Genomic DNA, 8,356 nt, shown 5'->3' with positions numbered 1-8,356 from the left:
TTAGTTCACTCTGTTTGACTCCATGCGACCATGTCGCAGACATCAGCAGGGCTCTCAAGTTCTGAAGACTGGCCAGGTGACATGCATCCCCCCTGGAGAGGGGGGGGGGGGGGCAGGAGGGCGGGGCTTAAGACGCGCAATGCGTGACAGTCACGCGCAATGCGTGACACTTGCATGAGGCCTGGTGCACGCACGGCGAGCAGCCAACGGGCAGGAGGTGATCGGGGAGAACTAGCACTGAGTCAGTGATTACTTCAGGACGCAGTTTATCTGGTTCCGTTGATAGAAATAAAATGTAAAAAATGTGCTGTATTTAAGCAACTGGAGTTTTCTTTATGCCATTTTCCATCAGCTATGAATCAGGACTTATTGCATTTCCAACCAATCCATCTAATCAATAAGGTCCTCTCATGCAAGAACACTCATTAAAACCTGTTGCACAATCAGCATCTACAGGTTCAGGTTCATTTGGGCGACGATGTGCCAGTGATGAAAGGGAACATTTCCATTTGACGGAAAGGCGGCGCCTTAAGAGACCGTTTGGGTCAATGAGCGTCAATAAAGTGCAGGATTGATCAATAAGTAAAAGTAAAGTGTTGATGTTTTGTGTCTCTTTGTAGTGGTTTTATGTCTTTGTTGTCATTTTGTGTGTCTTTGTACTAGTTGTGAGTCTCTTTGTTGTCATTATGTATCTATTTTTTGTTATTTGGTTTGTTTTTCTTGAAGGAGTTTGTTAATCTCTTTGTTGATGTTTTGTACTTGTACTTCAAGTTTTGATTTGAGTCTCTTTGTACTCTTTGTCTCTTTGTTTATCTGTGTAGTTGTTTTGTGTCTCTTTACACTCATCAGTTTTCACTCTCTGGTGATGTTTTGTTCTTTCTGTCGTTGTTCGGCCACTTTCTATTGTCCTTTTTTCCTTTTTTGTCTTTTCATTGTCATTGTGAGCGTCTTTGTTGCAGATTGCTCTGAACCAACCTGGCACTACTTATTTACTCAAACCACGATAACCTCCTTCGACAGGTTTTTTAATTACCTCAGCATGTAGTGCCTGCAAGGGTTAGTCAATATTGACTTAGAAATGGAAGAAGTGATATTATTCTGCTCTTCATGCTGCACAGAGCCTCCGTCCATGGGCTGCATGTCTGCAGCGCTCAGCATGCAGAGGCCTCTGTGACGGAGCTCACCGGCTTCATACATCTTCCTCTGTCTTGACAGGAGCTGACATGTTCATCTCCTCATGCTCGGCTGCCCCGTGCACGCTATTGGCATACTGATCATGTCCCTACGTGTTGTGTTTGGTCATCTGTTGTTCATTAATTCTCTTGTAATATTGCATGTTTATCCTTAAGCCACTCAAACATTTGGCACAAGAAATGTATTTGCATTTTTTTCTTCCCAAAAGAGCTATTCATTTGTTATTCAGTGATGGATTCAGCTGCAAACACTATTTACATGCTGTCCAGGACACACTGTGCATGACGGCATTATATTGTAGAGATGTTTTGCATGAGATGCTGAGCATGCGTTAATGATTGGGACATTGGACCGTGGATCATCATGAGCTACGCCCATACGGTATCCACAGGACATGCATCTCTGCGATGTTAGCTCGGTCACATCGAGTGTCGCGCTGGAGTGTGAAGTATGTGGAAGAGCGAGTAGTGCTACCCTGCCAACCTTCAGAAGCGCTGAAGAAAAAATGGCTAATTGGTGGATTCTCAGAAGCCGTGGGCTGTCGGTCACAGAGGACAATCAGCCTCTGAGAGCAAAGAGGTTTGCAGCTCGGATAAATGAGTTATGCATCCGGGTGAATGCGGCTCGTTGTACTGTCCAGTTAGAACTTGAGATGTGAAACCGGATTGTCATTTTTACACCGATTGAAAGCCAAACCATCATCAGCAGACGACCACCGCTGGGTTCCTGGGTGTTACTCGGGCTAGACACAGGAAACCAGAGAGCTTTCGATACCAAAGTCTTGTCCTGTTGCCAACAAATACAATGCAGCAACTGCTGCAGAGATTTTTCGCAGAGATATAAAATTGAAAGACATGATTGCTTCCTTCTAGCACGTCCTTGAGTTTCTGTGCTTTCAATCTCTTACATACTGTAACTCTTCTCCGCTTTTTAATCATCCTTATTCATTTTTTAAATCACCAGCGTTGACGATTGGCCGGCTGTCATCTGGTCCAGGACGGCAGTAAGAACGCTCTGCAGGGTGCGGTCATCAGAGAGCTTGAAAGCCAATGTGGAGTCCTCTTGGGCTTCACATGTGCAGCAAAGGGAACTCCACAGTGCAGACATCACACGCCAGTTTACTGTCTTCAACAAATGACCTTTCCCAAAATATGTGACCCACAAATAACTAACTGTCCCTTACGGAACAACAAGATTTGTCTTGTGATCCCCGAACCGCACGAGCCAGACAGAGTTTTATGTGAACTGGATTGAGTCGTCGTGTCGCCAATGAATCCTCTAAATGATGGTTTCCTTGACTACGACCAACGTCAGCCAGAGAGAAAAGCAGCTCAATAACAAGCAAAAAAAACAATCTCACGACAGCGTGAAAGAGCTTTTTGTCTTTTCCGTCACACGTTTGGAGAATCGCGAGTTGTGTTACAGTGAGACTTGTTGTATGAAGTACACACCGCAGTACACAAAGTACACAAAGCCATCAAAGTCACACCAGGCGCCTCCTTACAGGCGGCCCGTCAGTGAAGTGAGAGGTTTTCTAAAAGAGACACGACCTGAGAGACACGACCACTCTAGTCCACAAGGGGGTCTAATGCTATTTAAAGTTCCTAGTAGTAGCTTTAAATGACAATGGCATGCATTATTTACACAGGGCCGTGAATGTGTGTCAAGAATAATTCATTTCAAGGTACAAACAACTCATTTGTACAAAACACAAAACCTTCCTCTGATCCCTGCTGCTACATGCACCTCGTAGAGGAGCTTAACCTTATTAATAAAGACACTATTTGACTTCACTAAACTATATTTGTATATGTCCGACACAAAAGTCACAAAGTGTTGGTAGCACTCATGCGCCAATCCACAAACCTTGGGTGAGAAGCGCTTTAACCTTTAACCTTCAGCGAGTGCGTGCAGGCCTTCGATTTGAACGTGTCGAGCACCATGTAATGATTTCATAACCTTGGAGGAAAGGGAATCATGAAAGATCTTTATCATAGACTCCATACGCAGAGACTCCCAAGTCACCGGTGTGTCCAATGCAGTCTGGAGTATGAGCAGTCTGTTGTGAATGCACAACAGACTGCGATACCAAACCCATCTATGAGCTCTGGACTTTGAGCTGATCTCTGAGGCTCAGCGTGGCGGCGGAGAGCACAGGCGCTGTGAAGCCTCGCGATCTCACTGCTTCATGAGAGGAAGAATTATGAATTTCAGACAAACTATTCCTCCATTCCCTCAAAAGATGACAGCTCCTTCTCTCCTGTGAGGAACAACCTGGTCCGCTGGACGTGCAGAACGTGCAGAACGTGCAGGCGTTCTTCCTGAGTGCTGCAGGAACGAGTCCTCAAACCCAGGAATGACAATTTTTGCTTGTTGGGTTTCTTGGATGTGTTGAATGGGTTTTGGCCTGGGCCCTCATTAATGGTGATATCATTTATTTTAATTCCTACAAGTTTAAACAGAAAATACCTCCAAAGGAGCAGAATGCATCAACGTCCTTGTTCCGTGTCGGTGTTTTGAGGCGACGGCCGCTCTGTTCATCTCGGGCTTCTGGTCTCGTGAGGAAGTGAACACATCATTGCCTCCCGCGACTCGTTTTGAAGCAACAAAGTCACTCAAATGATTCAGTGCACTCGGTGCGTTCGGGCGGCGGTGAATCCTCTCGTATACGATCAGAGCGTCGTGGCTGGAAACTAGAAGAAGTTGCATTAAATCGGGAGGGAAAGTGTCCTGGGATGCAGGTTAGAGACGCTCACGGTGGGATCGCCAGAACAAATGCAGTGGAGATCCTGAATCAACAGATAAACTCTGTATTTGTGATTCATACCCTGCAGACGGGCGCTGGACGGCGTTCATGCTTTATTGCTTACATGAGATGGTAACGGTTACGCTGGTCTCCCATCGTCCTCTGATGATAATACACAGGGGAAAAAACTTAATTTCTCTGTTTGTTCCATCTACTTTTTTTTAATTTGTTACTTTTTAATTGGGATTTTTATTTATGAATGTCATGACATTTAAAAAGTAACATAACAGTTTACTATTTATATAGTTCTGATGTAAACATGTCAAACAGTGTGTCTCAGTCCGTGAAAGTTGATTGAAACATTATGATTGCCCTGAAATAAAAGCTGAATCATCATTTGGTTCTCGGGTCACTTCTGGTTCACACACCGTCTGTGCTGCACAGCAAGTATTTAACAAGTACTTTAACAAGTACTTTAACAGCTGTTACTTTGACAAAAAACAAGAAGGAAGAAACACTTTCATTGTGTTTATTAAATATCTTCCATATGAAACATGTGTTTGATGTTTTATACTTGACAGTAGTCGCTTGCTCCTATTTCAGACCAAACACACACTATATGATCAGAAAAATCCACTTTACAGCTAAACGGTTCGACTTTGAACACACACACACACACACACACACACACACACACACACACACACACAGAGAGAGGATAATCAATGAGGACATTGATGTTGCCAGCAGGTGTTCATCGCTTCTTCATCCAATGAGGCTCGCTGACGTGCTCACAGTCAGAGAGCAGCTTCCTCCACTCGAAGCTGCTCCCTGTTGCCTCTCCAGCTTTATTACACATCACATGACATCATCACATGACATCATCACATGACGTCATCACATGATGTCATCACATGACGGCATCCTATGACATCATCACAGGACATGACGTCCTCACATGACATCATCACAGGACATCATCACAGGACATCATAACATGCCAACATAACATGACATCATCACATCACATGACATCATACTATGACATCACATGACGTCATCACACGACATCACATGGCTTAAAATTAACCAAATACTGAGATTAGGGCTTTATAATCTGTAGAGAATCCCATGCCCTCTGACCTTGTGACCCTCTGACCTTATGACCCTCTGACCTTATGACCCACTGACCTTATGACCCACTGACCTTATGACCCTCTGACCTTATGACCCACTGACCTTATGACCCACTGACCTTATGACCCTCTGACCTTATGACCCTCTGACCTTGTGACCCTCTGACCTTGTGACCCTCTGACCTTATGACCCACTGACCTTGTGACCCTCTGACCTTATGACCCACTGACCTTGTGACCCTCTGACCTTCTGACTTTATGACCCTCTGACCTTGTGGAAATGTAGAAATAATATGCTAAAATAATATGGAAAGAAATGTGCTTTTAAAATCTGCTTCAACCTCCAGCTCAGGGCCGCTTCATGTGCTTTCACTCTGCGGCTCAGGGCCGCTTGATGTGCTTTCACTCTGCGGCTCAGGGCCGCTTCATGTGCTTTCACTCTGCGGCTCAGGGCCGCTTCATGTGCTTTCACTCTGCGGCTCAGGGCCGCTTCATGTGCTTTCACTCTGCGGCTCAGGGCCGCTTCATGTGCTTTCAGAGGGGGCAGGAACTTGAACGATGTGTTTGAGTCAGATTTCCTTCAGATTCATATTTTAATGGGTTGCTGACGTTCATCTGAAGTTGCGTAATCTTTGTTTTCAGCATTTCTTTCCCGCTCAAAAGGTTCCTCTTCACTTTTCTTCACTTCTCTTCACTTCTCTTCACGTCTCTTCACTTCTCTTCACTTCTCTTCACTTCTCTTCACTTTTCTTCACTTCTCTTCACTTTTCTTCACTTCTCTTCACTTCTCTTCACGTCTCTTCACGTCTCTTCACTTCTCTTCACTTCTCTTCACGTCTCTTCACGTCTCTTCACTTCTCTTCACTTCTCTTCACGTCTCTTCACTTCTCTTCACGTCTCTTCACGTCTCTTCACTTCTCTTCACGTCTCTTCACGTCTCTTCACGTCTCTTCACTTCTCTTCACTTCTCTTCACGTCTCTTCACTTCTCTTCACGTCTCTTCACGTCTCTTCACTTCTCTTCACGTCTCTTCACGTCTCTTCACGTCTCTTCACGTCTCTTCACTTCTCTTCACGTCTCTTCACGTCTCTTCACTTCTCTTCACGTCTCTTCACGTCTCTTCACTTCTCTTCACGTCTCTTCACGTCTCTTCACGTCTCTTCACGTCTCTTCACTTCTCTTCACTTCTCTTCACGTCTCTTCACTTCTCTTCACGTCTCTTCACGTCTCTTCACGTCTCTTCACGTCTCTTCACGTCTCTTCACTTCTCTTCACTTCTCAACAGTTTGCAAGCATCCAGTGTGACCTTGAAATGAACACATGACCGTCCTCTCTTAGTCATGCGCTTTGTTGTTGTTGTTGTTGTTGTTGTTGTTGTTGTCTGGAAACGTTTGTCGTTTCCAGACAATCAGAGAAGCTTCACATCCTGATAAACTTTGATGAAAAGCTCAGTTTGACCAAATGGTTTGTTGAAGCTCTGGAACGGCTCTGGTAGAGACCTGTCAATCACAGTAAGCCCGCCCTAAAGCGACATCATGGTCTGTTTGACTCAGGGAGGGAGGGAGGGAGGGAGGGGGAGAGAGAGAGAGAGAGAGAGAGAGAGAGAGAGAGAGAGAGAGAGAGAGAGAGAGAGAGAGAGAGAGAGAGAGAGAGAGAGAGAGAGAGAGAGGGAGGGAGAGGAGAGAGAGAGAGAGAGAGAGAGAGGGAGGGAGAGAGGGAGAGGGAGAGAGAGGGAGAGGGAGGGAGAGAGAGAGAGGGAGGGAGAGAGGGAGAGGGAGAGAGAGGGAGAGGGAGGGAGAGAGAGGGAGGGAGAGAGAAAGAGAGAGAGAGAGGGAGAGGGAGAGAGAGGGAGGGAGAGAGAGGGAGAGAGAGAGGGAGAGAGGGAGAGGGAGAGAGGGAGAGAGGGACAGAGGGAGGGAGGGAGGGAGGGAAGGAGAGAGAGAGGGAGGGAGAGAGAGAGAGCAACACAGAAAAAAACAGCAGCCACAGAGCAGCTACACAGCAGCCACAGAGCAGCTACACAGCAGCCACAGAGCAGCCACAGAGCAGCCACAGAGCAGCCACAGAGCAGCCACACAGCAGCCACAGAGCAGCCACAGAGCAGCCACAGAGCAGCTACACAGCAGCCACAGAGCAGCTACACAGCAGCCACAGAGCAGCCACAGAGCAGCCACAGAGCAGCTACACAGCAGCCACAGAGCAGCTACACAGCAGCCACAGAGCAGCCACACAGCAGCCACAGAGCAGCCACAGAGCAGCCACACAGCAGCCACAGAGCAGCCACAGAGCAGCCACAGAGCAGTCCAGTCTCCTGGAGAATGTGGAGAGGGAATCACAGCAAACTGAACACGTGGACGTGTTGCACATGTCAACACGCTCGTATGTGACGTGACGCGTCTTCAGTTGCACGCGGTGACGTTTGAGGACCTGAAGCTCCGTTTGACCTCGTGCACACGCGAACACTAAAACAGTTTTCATAGAGCTCCACTTTGGCCAGAGTTTCTAGAAATGATGGTTTTCCATGATAAAACCTCTGTTTTCATGTCAATAAAAGCCAAACCGCGTGAATAAGTAAACCGGTGTGAACGGCGTGAGCGACAGCGTCCCTGACTCTGAGGAATGGATGAGTCATGTTTCAGCATGAAAGGCTGTGATTTTGATTCAAGGAGGGAAAAAGCTCACAAGGACGAGCGTCTGAAAGAACACGTGTGGATTCAGAGAGTTTTCTTTTCTTGGTGTTTTTAATGAAAAGTCTTATATAAATTATTTTCCCTTTCTTTTGTACTTTTTGAAGCAGTTTCTTCTGATGCTTCTTGACCCTTAGAGCCACTTATTCTCTCATTCTCCTCTTTCTTTTTGCACATGTTCCACTTTTCAATCAATCTTCAACACTGACGCCAACAAACAGCCGAGCAGGAAGAAGACAGAAATGACAGGAACGTTCTTCAAAAATGATCCTTGGTTGAACATCAATACTTTACATGTTCTCCCAAAAGGAAAAGACGTTCAGCCGACTCTCTCGTGAAACCACAGACTGCGGCCCGTTTTCCGGATGCATTTTAATGAAATGCTTCACAGACAACGACGCTAATCACATCAACAATGGCCGCCTCGGTACTTAACCCGGGTACATGGAAGTAAACCTCCTGACCCTTTTTTCTTTTTCTATGAAAATAATGTCCTCATCCAGCACTCTAACGAAATGAATCATAATTCTGCAGATGAAACCAACGTCTCCTCTCTGCGTGCTGCCTTTGGTAATCACAGGGTTCGATGTGTG

Source organism: Clinocottus analis, unplaced genomic scaffold, assembly GCF_023055335.1.
Source record: "Clinocottus analis isolate CAN_PGR_092001 unplaced genomic scaffold, fCliAna1.0.p SCAF_45, whole genome shotgun sequence".
In the NCBI taxonomy this organism is placed as follows: domain Eukaryota; kingdom Metazoa; phylum Chordata; class Actinopteri; order Perciformes; family Cottidae; genus Clinocottus; species Clinocottus analis.
The sequence above is the reverse complement of the archived record's forward strand: the minus strand, read 5'-3'. Positions refer to the sequence as shown.